Raw genomic sequence first — 12,411 nt, forward strand, 5'->3', positions numbered from 1 at the left:
TGGGCGCCGATTATGTAGTTTACCTCTGCGGATATCTTTCAGCACTCGCCCTTCGGCGACATACTGAACTCATTAAGGTCTCTCTCCCTGTCAGGAGAGTCCTGGCCGAACTATGTTCAGCAGGATTGGGATCCGGATGACGAAGAAATTCGCCAGCCACCCATAACCCACTTAGTAGCCACTGTCAACGATTTGACCGACATGCTCGACTTTGACTCCGAAAACATCGACGGCATGGACGATGATGCAGGAGGCGAACAATAACCACTGCCCATAGGGCACTGGATAGCCACCTCATCATATGATATATATATATATATATATATATATATATATATATATATATATGGTGGACACACCCAAAGAAGGCAATGGCAATGGGACAGCGGAGGATGACCCCTCCAAGAAGCAACCCAAGCGCCGACGTCAGCGGCGCCGCTCTAAGTCCCACCAAGGAAAAAGTGGTGATACTGGCACAGGAGATAATAGCGCTCCGGACAGTGCCGAAGATAACAACAATCCCCTCCAGCAAGATTTAGAGCAGGAGGATGGAGAAACAAGCCCTCCCGAGAGAGCGGCAGATGGAGAGGCGGAGGATGATAATTACATGCCTCCCTCCGAAGACGAGGCAAGCCTCGACAATGATGAATTCGTCGTGCCTGCGGATCCCGTTGAACAAGAGCGCTTCAAGCGCTGGCTTATAACCACGGCAAATAGCCTTAAGAAAAAGCAGCAACAGCTTCAAGCTGATCAATATTTGCTAGCCGACAGATGGACTGAAGTCCTTGCGGCCGAGGAATATAAACTCGAACGTCCCTCCAAGAGTTACCCAAAGCGCAGATTGCCACCCCGACTGGAGGAGGAAGCACCAAAACCTACATCTCTAGTGTATGATGCGGCTGATCGGCCACCTCGCGGCCGCGACAGAGGGGCATTTCAGCCAAAAGCTCAGCACGCACCCCGACGCCACTCAAATAAAACTGTCAAGGCATGGGGAAATACGCCAGACCTGCGAGACGTATTGGAGGACAAAGCAAAACATGCAAGATCAATCTACGGATCACGAGGGCGCGCCATTATGGGAGACGATAACCGTCACGCCGGATACAGTAAAAGTAAATCCGGCCGGGCCGAACACAGCGGACAAGGCTCATTTGAGCTGCGTCGCGATGTAGCCCAGTACAGAGGTGCCGCACACCCCCTATGCTTCACAGACGAAGTAATGGATCACCAGATCCCAGAGGGTTTCAAACCCGTAAATATCGAATCATACGACGGCACAACAGATCCTACGGTATGGATGGAGGACTTCCTCCTGCACATCCACATGGCCCGCGATGACGATCTACACGCCATCAAATACCTCCCACTCAAACTCAAAGGACCACCTCAGCATTGGCTCAACAGCTTGCCAGCAGAATCCATTGGCTGTTGGGAAGATCTGGAAGGCGCATTCCTCGACAACTTCCAGGGCACTTATGTGCGACCACCAGATGCCGATGACTTGAGCCACATAATTCAGCAGCTAGAGGAATCGGCCAGGCAATTCTGGACACAGTTCCTGACAAAGAAAAATCAAATTGTCGACTGTCCGGATGCAGAGGCCCTAGCAGCTTTTAAGCATAACATCCGCGACGAGTGCCTCGCACGGCACCTTGGCCAGGAAAAGCCGAAATCTATGGCAACCCTCACGACACTCATGACCCACTTTTGTGTGGGAGAGGACAGCTGGCTGGCTCGCAGCAATAACATATCAAAGAACCATGGTACTTCGGATACCAAGGACGGCAATGGCAGGTCATGTCGGAACAAACATAAGCGCCGCATCAACAACGACAATACCGAGGATACAACAGTCAATGCCGGATTCAAAGGCTCTAAACCCGGTCAGCGGAAGAAGTCATTCAAAAGAAGCACTCCGGGCCCGTCCAGTTTGGACCGTATACTCGATCGCTCGTGTCAAATACATGGCACCCCCGACAAGCCAGCCAACCACACCAACAGGGATTGTTGGGTGTTCAAGCAGGACGGCAAGTTAAATGCGGAAAACAAAGATAAGGGGTCACATAGCGATGCCGAGGAGGAGCCCCGGCAGTCGAACACTAGAGGACAGAAGAGGTTCCCCCCGCAAGTGCGGATGGTGAACATGATATACGCAACCCACATCCCCAAGAGGGAGCGGAAGCGTGCGCTAAGGGACGTATATGCATTGGAGCTAGTCGCCCCAAAGTTCAATCCATGGTCCTCCTGTCCGATCACCTTCGATCGCAGGGACCACCCCACTAGTATCCGTCATGGCGGATTTTCCGCACTGGTCCTAGACCCAATCATTGACGGATTTCACCTCACTCGAGTCCTTATGGATGGCGGCGGCAGCCTGAACCTACTTTATCAGGACAAGTGTGCAAAATGGGTATAGACCCCTCAAGGATCAAACCCACAAAAACAACCTTCAAAGGCGTCATACCAGGTGTAGAGGCCCATTGCACAGGCTCAGTCACACTGGAAGTGGTCTTCGGACCCCCGGATAATTTCCAAAGTGAGGAGTTAATCTTCGATATATTCCCGTTCCGCAGTGGCTATCATGCACTGCTCGGGCGAACTGCATTTGCGAGATTCAATGCGGTACCGCATTATGCATACCTCAAGCTCAAGATGCCAGGACCCCGGGGGGTCATCACAGTTAATGGAAACACAGAGCACTCTCTCCGCACGGAGGAGCACACTGCGGGCCTCGCAGCAGAAGCGCAAAGCAGCCTCTTAAGGCAATCCACCAGTTCGGCGATTAAGGACCCGGACACCTTCAAGCGCACCCAGAGTAATCGGCAACAAGACCGCCTAGCACGTTCCGAGCTCGCATAGCAATGCGGCCCCCACCCCAGTCCTAGCCAAATGGTGAAATCCGTGCCACGCGTACATAATTACGCATTGAAAATACCATGGGCATAGGTGGGGAGGGGCACGACTACGACACGCCCCAAGACGCGGCTCAACCGCACTAGGGGCTTCCCGCTTTGTTATTTTTCTCTCTTTCAGGGCTTTAATCTCTGGAAACCCTGTCCGGCAGTATGATTACCGGACACAGGATGCAGCAACCAAGGAGGCAGAAAGCTACGTCGCACCACGGAACTCCCAGGTGGATTACGATAACGAGTGAAATACTTGCTTTAATACCATTCCTCAGCTTGCCCTTGGAGGGGATATGTCAAATAGTCCTACTTTTTGCTTATCGCACTACTCGTATCATTCTGCTTTAACGCACCTTTTTGAATAAACAATGCATATCACTAGACTATTATCGCATTCTCTATTCTTCTTTATATATATATATATATATATGTGTGTGTGTGTGTGTGTGTGTGTGTGTGTTCATTCATGACATCCAGCACCTATACACTCTGGTACGACCAGTATGCTAGGGGCTTAAGCATACCCCATAATACGGCGTGAGAAGTCCGAACACTTTCGACAGTGCGGCACCCCGAACTTATAGCATTATATGAATGAGCTCCGAATCATGTCTTGCGTCAATAGTTGGGTTTGCCCGGCTCCCTTGTTTTGGTACCTTACGTTCCACTATATCGGCCAAGGTAGCACTGGGAGAACTACTACGATTGTGCCCCGGTTTAGCTGGGCTAAGCACCTCAGTAGAGAAAGCTAAAACTGACTGTCATGATAAGGCGAGAGTTGGTCGCTGTTCGAGAGGTTTCGAGTCCCTAAAGACTTATGCCGCTTAGAGCGAGGAGTTGGCGTTGTCTGGCTTAAGGCGTGTATAGCGCCCCGAATTCGGCCTTCCAAATACTAGGGGCTTCGCCAAAATTTAAAATTATAGAATTCTATGGCTAAGTGAGAGTGATAAAGCATTATAGTCCGATTGCCTTGTTCGTTGTGCTGAGCACCTCCCTCGAAGGACCCAACAATAGGAAAAAGAGTGGTCAGGTTTATCCCGAACACCCCAGCACTCGTGGCATGGGGGTAGAAGCCGACGACTAGCCATCTCTCAGATTTGATAAACAGCCGAACAGAAGGTAATATTTTAAATTCAAACAAGCGTTGCATAGCGCATATGAACAAGTTTTCATAGTATAGGATCACACGAGCAAGTTCATTCAAATATTACATCTTTCGCACACTCGTTCGCTACAAGACGGGCACCCTTCAGGACACCCTCATAATACATCTTGGGGTGGCGATGCTCCTTGCCCTGCGGCGGCCCCTCCGTCACCAGCTTCTTGGCGTCCATCTTGGCCCAGTGCACCTTTACACGGGCAAAAGCCCGGCGTGCACCTTCGATGCAGACAGACCACTTGATGACTTCCAGCCGTGGGCAGGCATCCACAAGCCGCCTCACCAGGCCGAAGTAGCTATTGGGAAGGGAGTCGCCAGGCCACATCCGGACTATAAAGCCCTTCATGGTCTGTTCAGCCGCCTTGTGTAGCTCGACTAGTTGCTTCAGCTGGTCGCTCACAGGCATCGGGTGTTCAGTCCTAGTATACTGAGACCAGAACAACTTCTCCGTCGAGCTTCCCTCCTTGGCCCGGTAATATTCCAAGGCATCCGACACGCTGCGGGGCAAATCTGCGAATGCTCCTGGAGAGCTCCGGACTCGGGTAAGTAATAAGTAATTTACTTGCACATGCTTGCTTTGCATATTGAATGCCTTACCCGCCGCTATCTTCCTCATCGCCTCAATCTCCTAGAGGGCTTTTTGGGCTTCAGCCTTGGCATTCTTTGCGCTCTCGAGGGCCGCGGCAAGCTTAGACTCTCGCGTCTTTGAGTCAAGCTCCAAAGCCTCGTGCTTCGTCACGAGAGCCTGGAGCTCTTGCTGCACCTCGCCCACCCGTGCCTCTTGCTTTTACCGCTTGGTGCGCTCCTGGGCTGCTTTGTTTTCAGCCTCGGACAACGCTTGCTTCAGGGTCGCCACTTCGGTCGTGGCCCCTGGCAAATTCATGATGATCCTGTCATTTCACAATCGCATCTTTTTTGTATACATATATATATATAGACAAGGTATTACTTACCTTTGTTCTCCTCGAGCTGCCTCTTGTCAAGGCCGAGCTCTTTCTCGGACCCCTTGAGGTCCTGCTTCAGTGCGGCGACCTCCGCAGTCAGTGCGGCAGAGGTCAGCAGCGAAGCCTGCATACGCATATAGACATACTTATATTAGACTCCTGCAGATATTATTTGATCCTCTATTCGACTTTTCTTTGTGAACACCAAACAGAGCATCAGGGGCTACTATCTATGCGGTAATATTTTTCCTATATTTTAAATACTTACCTCAAAGCCTGTTAGAAGGCTGGCACAGGCTTCAGTCAGTCCGCTCTTGGCGGACTGGACCTTCTTGATCACCGCACTCATAATAGTGCGGTGCTCTTCATCGATGGAAGCACCGCGAAGCGCTCCCAGCAGGTTGTCCGGTGCCTCTGGATGGACAGAGGTCACCAGCACGGCCGTCTTGCCCCTTTTGGAAGGGGGGCGCCTGCCCAAGTCCAGAACCACTGGAGGTTCTGGCGCGGTGTTCGGCTGAGAGCCGAACCTGGAGCCCCCTTTGCTCCTGGAGTCCGGAAGGTCGCCTTGAGGCTCCTCCGGGACTGTCTCCCCCCCGGCTCGGCACCCCTTGAGACAATACCTCAGCATTGTCCGTAGGGCAAGGGGAGGAGGTGGTCGGAAGTGGATCGCTATCCATATCCGACGAGTCCAAGGAACCGTCCGACGAGGATACGTCGATACGGGCTTGGGGCGGTCTGCACAATCATATTCGGCGTTAGGAGAAGCAGTGTGACAAAGGTATGCTATGAGTCACTCTAGTATCCGAATACTTACGACTTCGCCAGGGGCTTGGCCCTGAGCAGCCACTCGTCTTCATCGTCGGCGACGGTGGTGGAGCAGTCCAGAAGGAGAGTCCTTCCCTTCTTGGACCCTTCGGCCTCCCCGGTTGGGGCGGCCTTCCTTTTCTTGTCTCTCCCGGCTGGAGGGGGAGCATCTTCATCTTCCTCCTCCTCGTTTTCATGGGAGGAGTGTGTTGTGGAGTTATCGGACGATGAGTCCGCCCACCTGGCGCCGGGAACTCTTTCGGATTCCTTTGGCCTTCTTCTTGGTCTTCTCCGGCACCTCATAAGGAGCCGGCGTCAGCATCTCCGTCAGGAGAGCGTTCACGGTGTCTTCGGGCAGAGGGGCCGGACATTTAATCTGCTCCGATGCCTCCACCCAGTCCTGTCAAAGGCATGGGAGCTTAGACCCCACACATGGTTAAGCTATGGGAAATAAACACCTTACCAGATGTACAGAACTTACCGGATTCGTAGAACGCCTCACGCTTAGCCCGCGGTCCTCGGTAAGAGAGGGAGGGACCTCGGCGCCCTTGAACAGCACCCTCCAGATGTCTTTATGTGTCGTGTCGAAGAGCTCGCTTAGAGTCTGGTGCTGGGCCGGGTCGAACTCCCATAAGTTGAAATCCCGTTGTTGACACGGGAGGATCCAGTGGAAGAGCATGACCTGGACTATGTTGACAAGCTTAAGCTTCATGCTTATCATATTCCGGATACACTTCTGGAGTCTGTCCAGCTCCACCGATGAACCCTAGGTCATGCCCTTCTCCTTCCAGAAAGTGAGCCATGTGGGGAATCCGGATCGAAACTCGGGGGCCGCCACCCAGTTGGTGTCGCGTGGCTCGGTGATGTAGAACCACCCCGATTGCCACCCCTTTATGGTATCCACGAAGGAGCCCTCGAGCCATATAACGTTGGGCATTTTGCCCACCATGGCTCCGCCGCATTCCGCATGTTGGCCGCCCACCACCTTCGCCTTGATATTGAAGGTCTTCAGCCACAAGCCGAAGTGGGGCCGGATGCGGAGGAAAGCCTCCCACACGACGATGAACGCCGAGATGTTGAGGATGAAATTTGGGGCCAGATCATGAAAGTCCAGCCCATAATAGAACATGAGGCCGCAGACGAATGGATGGAGGGGAAACCCCAGTCCGTGGACAAAGTGGGGGAGGAAAACCACCCTTTCATGAGGTTCCGGGGTAGGGACGACCTGCCTCGTGGCTGGCAGCCGGTGCGCGATATCCGCGGCTAAGTATCCGGCTCGACGTAGCTTTTTGATGTGTCCCTCCGTGACAGAGGAGACCATCCACTTGCCTCCCGCTCTGGACATGTATGGAGAGAGTTGAGGAGAAGGATGCGGACTTGGGAGTTGGAGCTCGAGTGCGCGAGGATGGATGTGCAAGGAGGAAGAAGGCGTGGGTAGAAAAAGGTAAAACCTTATCCCTTTATAAGGGTGGACGAAACTATGCGCCCCCACTAGCCTGGTAAAACTTGCTTATCCACCAAGCGCCGTAATTGATGGCGCGGTTGGGTTACCCACGTCCGTATTGATGGGAATCCCGTAATAAGGGGACACGATCTCTGCTTCGACAAGACGTGCCAAGAAAACCGCCTCGCGAAACACGCCGAGATAGGTTATGAAAAACGATTCGAATAAAGACCTGTCCGTGGTGTGATGTCACACTACGGGGTGCATCAGCAGATTAGATTTGTGTAAATATTATTCCCTCTACGGTGGTATGTGGAACTTATTTTGCAGGGTCGGACACTATCCTTGTATTGAAATTCTTCCATGGTGTATTCGGAGGAGGAACCTGCCTTGCAATGCCGAAGACAACACTGCGCGCCGGACTCATCGTCATTGAAGCCTGGTTCAGGGGCTACTGAGGGAGTCCTGGATTAGGGGGTCTCCGGATAGCCGGATTATATCCTTTGGTCGGACTGTTGGACTATGAAGATACAAGATTGAAGACTTTGTCCCGTGTCCGGATGGGACTCTACTTGGCGTAGAAGGCAAGCTAGGCAATACGGATATGTATATCTTCTCCTTTGTAACCGACCTTGTGTAACCCTAGCCCCCTCCGGTGTCTATATAAACCGGAGGGTTTTAGTCCATAGGACAACATACAGTCATACCATAGGCTAGCTTCTAGGGTTTAGCCTCTCCGATCTCGTGGTAGATCAACTCTTGTACTACTCATATTATCAAGAATAAATCAAGCAGGACGTAGGGTTTTACCTCCATCAAGAGGGCCCGAACCTGGGTAAAACATCGTGTCCCCTGCCTCCTGTTACCATCGCCTTAGACGCACAGATCGGGACCCCCTACCCAAGATCCGCCGGTTTTGACACCGACAGGGGGCCGCTAGGGTGCTAGAAGCCGAGGGGGCGCGCCACCCTCCATGACGCGTCTCGCATGCTTGTGGGCCCCTGGCAGCTCCTGCAACCCTAACTCCAACTCCTTAAGTATCTATTCATGTAGAAAAAATTGAGAGAGAAGGAATCATTGCGTTTTACGATACAGGGCCACTGCCATCTCATGTTCTTCATCGGGAGGGCTAATCTGGAGTCCGTTTGGGGCTCCGGTGATAGGGATTCGATGGCGTGGTCATCATCAACCATCCTCCATCACCAATTTCATGATGCTCATCACCGGAGTGAGTAATTATTCGTAGGCTTGTTGGACGGTGATGGGCTGGATGTGATTTATCCTTTAATTGAGTTAGTTTTGTTAGGGCTTGATGCCGTATGCACTATGTTCTGAGATTGATGTTGCTATGACTTTGCTATGGTTAATGCTTGTCAATAGGGCCTGAGTGCCATGATTTCAGATCTGAACCATTTATGTTTTCACGAATATATTTGTGTTATTGAGCCTATCTTGCAATTTGTATGCACCTATTGCGTGTTATGATCGACATACCCCAAGGTGACAATAATTTGGGATTCTTTTCGATGATTACCATAGTTTGAGGAGTTTATGTATTCACTATATGCTAATGCTTTGTTCCGATTCTCTATTAAAAGGAGGCCTTAATATCCCTTAGATTTTCTTACGGAACCTGTTCCCATGGGAGGGTAGGACAAAATATGTCATGCAAGTTCTTATCATAAGCACGTGTGACTATATACGGAGTACATGCCTACATTACATTGATGAATTGGAGCTAGTTCTGTGTCGCTCTAGGTTATAACGGCTACATGATGAATGTTATCCAACACAATTATCCATCACCGATCCAATGCCTACGACTTTCGCATATTGATCTTGCTAAGTTACTACTGCTGTTGTTGCTGCTGTTACAATCACTATAAAACTACTACGGTTACCGTTACTATTGCTATTATTACCCCCGCAAGTGATACTGATCACTCTGCTACAGATATTTAGTTCTCTAGGTGTGGTTGAATTGAAAAACTCAACTGCTAATATTGCAAATATTCTTTGGCTCGCCTTGTGTCGAATCTATAAATTTGAGTTGAATACTCTACCCTCGAAAACGGTTGCAATCCCCTATAATTGTGGGTTATCATTATACTATGGTGAACTCTATGCATGTTGTCCAATTTAAGGGCCCAGGCAACACGATCTCAAGACCTACACATGTAACACATTGTGTTTTGGAAATCTATGTTCTCTGACATGTGGAGACATCTATGAGGACCGAGGACAATATGAGATAACGGTGATTGATTAAACTTAATGCTTGGCTCCGGTCCAAGGACCTTAATTGTGGAGACAACCACTCAACAACAACGGCAAAGTAGGACCATAGAATGGAATGTAATCCTGCGAGGAGTGCCATGACCTTAGGGTGATCTTCCTACCAAACAAATCAAATCAAATACTAAATTCATGATACAAGGTAATTGGTATTATTGTCACACTGTCACACTTGATATATATTGAAGGAAATATGCCCTAGAGGCAATAATAAAGTTGTTATTTATATTTCCTTATATCATGATAAATGTTTATTATTCATGCTAGAATTGTATTAACCGGAAACTTAGTACATGTGTGAATACATAGACAAACAGAGTGTCACTAGTATGCCTCTACTTGACTAGCTCGTTAATCAAAGATGGTTAAGTTTCCTAGCCATGTACAAAGAGTTGTCATTTGATAAGCGGGATCACATCATTAGAGAATGATGTGATTGACTTGACCCATCCATTAGCTTAGCACGATGATTGTTATAGTTTCATAGCTACTGCTTTCTTCATGACTTATACATGTTCCTCAGACTATGAGATTATGCAACTCCCGAATACCGGAGGAACACCTTGTGTGCTATCAAACGTCACAACGTAACTGGGTGATTATAAAGATGCACTACAGGTGTCTCCGATGGTGTTTTTTGAGTTGGCATAGATCAAGATTAGGATTTGTCACTCCCTGTATCGGAGAGGTATCTCTAGGCCCTCTCGGTAATGCACATCACTATAAGCCTTGCAAGCATTATCACTAATGAGTTAGTTGCGGGACGATGCATTACGGAACGAGTAAAGAGACTTGCCGACGAGATTGAACTAGGTATGAGGATATCGACGATCGAATCTCGGGCAACTAACATACCGATGACAAAGGGAACAACGTATGTTGTTATGCGGTTTGACCGATAAAGATCTTCGTAGAATATGTAGGAACTAATATGAGCATTCAGGTTCCGCTATTGGTTATTGACTGGAGATGAGTCTCGGTCATGTCTACATAGTTCTCGAACCCGTAGGGTCCGCACGCTTAACGTTCTATGATGATTTGTATTATGAGTTATGTGATTTGATGACCGAAGTTTGTTCGGAGTCCCGGATGAGATCGGGGACATGACTAGGAGTCTCGAAATGGTCGAGACGTAAAGATCGATATATTGGAAGGCTATATTCAGACATCGAAAAGGTTCTGAGTGATTCGGGTATTTTTCAGAGTACCGGAGAGTTACGGGAATTCGTATTGGGCCTTAATGGGCCATACGGGAAAGGAGAGAAAGGCCTCAAGGGTGGCCCAACCCCTTCGCCATGGACTGGTCCGAATTGGACTAGGGAAAGGGGGCGCCCCCTTCCTTCCTTCTCCTTCTCCCTTCCCTTTTTCCTATTCCATGTGGGAGGTGGAATCCTACTAGGACTAGGCAGTCCTAGTAGGACTCCACACTTTGGGCGCGCCCTATGAGGGCCGGCCTCCTCCTCCTCCCTCCATCCTTTATATACGTGGCTATGGGGCACCCCATAGACACACAAGTTGATCATTGATCTTTAGCCGTGTGCGGTGCCCCCCTCCACCATAATCCACCTCGGTAATATCATAGCGGTGGTTAGGCGAAGCCCTGTTCCGATAGCAACATCATCACCGTCATCACGCCGTCATGCTAACGAAGCTCTATTGGATCGTGAGTTCGCGGGACGTCACCGAGCTGAACGTGTGCTGAACTCGGAGGTGCCGTACATTCGGTACTTGGATCAGTCGGATCGTGAAGACGTACGACTACATCAACCACGTTCTCATAATGCTTCCGCTAACGGTCTACGAGGCTACGTGGATGAAACTGCCCCCTCTCGTTGCTATGCATCACCATGATCTTGCGTGTGCGTAGGAAATTTTTGAAATTACTGCATTCCCCAACAGTGGCATCCGAGCCAGGTTTATGCGTAGATGTTATATGCACGAGTAGAACACAAAGGAGTTGTGGGCGTGGGTATATACATATTGCTTGCCGTTACTAGTTGATTCTTGATTCGGCGGTATTGTTGGATGAAGCGGCCCAGACCGACATTACGCGTACGCTTACGCAAGACTGGTTCTACCGCCGTGCTTCGCACACAGGTGGCTAGTGGGTGTCTGTTTCTCCAACTTTAGTTGAATCGGTTTCAATGAACAAGGTTCTTTCTGAAGATCAAAAAGCAATCACTATACTACGTTGTGGTTTTTGATGCGTAGGTAAGAACGGTTCTTGCTCAGCCCGTAGTAGCCACGTAAAACTTGCAACAACAAAGTAGAGGACGTCTAACTTGTTTTTGCAGGGCATGTTGTGATGTGATATGGTCAATACATGATGAGATATAAATTGTTGTATGAGATGATCATGTTTTGTTGAAGTTATCGACAACTGGCAGAAGCCTTATGGTTCTCTCTTTATTGCATAAGATGCAAGCGCCAAATAATTGCTTTACTTTATCGCTATGCGATAGCAATAGTTGCAAGAGCAATAGTTGGTGAGATGACCATGTGATGACATGTTGATAGAGATCAATATGATGGAGATCATGGTGTCATGCCGGTGACGATAGAGATCATAACAATACTTTGGAGATGGAGATCAAAGGCGCAAGATGATCATGGCCATATCATGTCACATATTTTGATTGCATGTGATATTTATCCTTTATGCATCTTATTTTTCTTAGTGCGGCGGTAGCATTATAAGATGATCTCTCACTAAATTTCAAGGTATAAGTGTTCTCCCTGAGTATGCACCGTTGCGACAGTTCGTCGTGCCGAGACACCACGTGATGATCGGGTGTGATAAGCTCTATGTTCACATACAACGGGTGCAAGCCAGTTTTGCACACACGGAATACTCGG

This window comes from Triticum aestivum, chromosome 5A (assembly GCF_018294505.1).
Source record: "Triticum aestivum cultivar Chinese Spring chromosome 5A, IWGSC CS RefSeq v2.1, whole genome shotgun sequence".
Lineage (NCBI taxonomy): Eukaryota > Viridiplantae > Streptophyta > Magnoliopsida > Poales > Poaceae > Triticum > Triticum aestivum.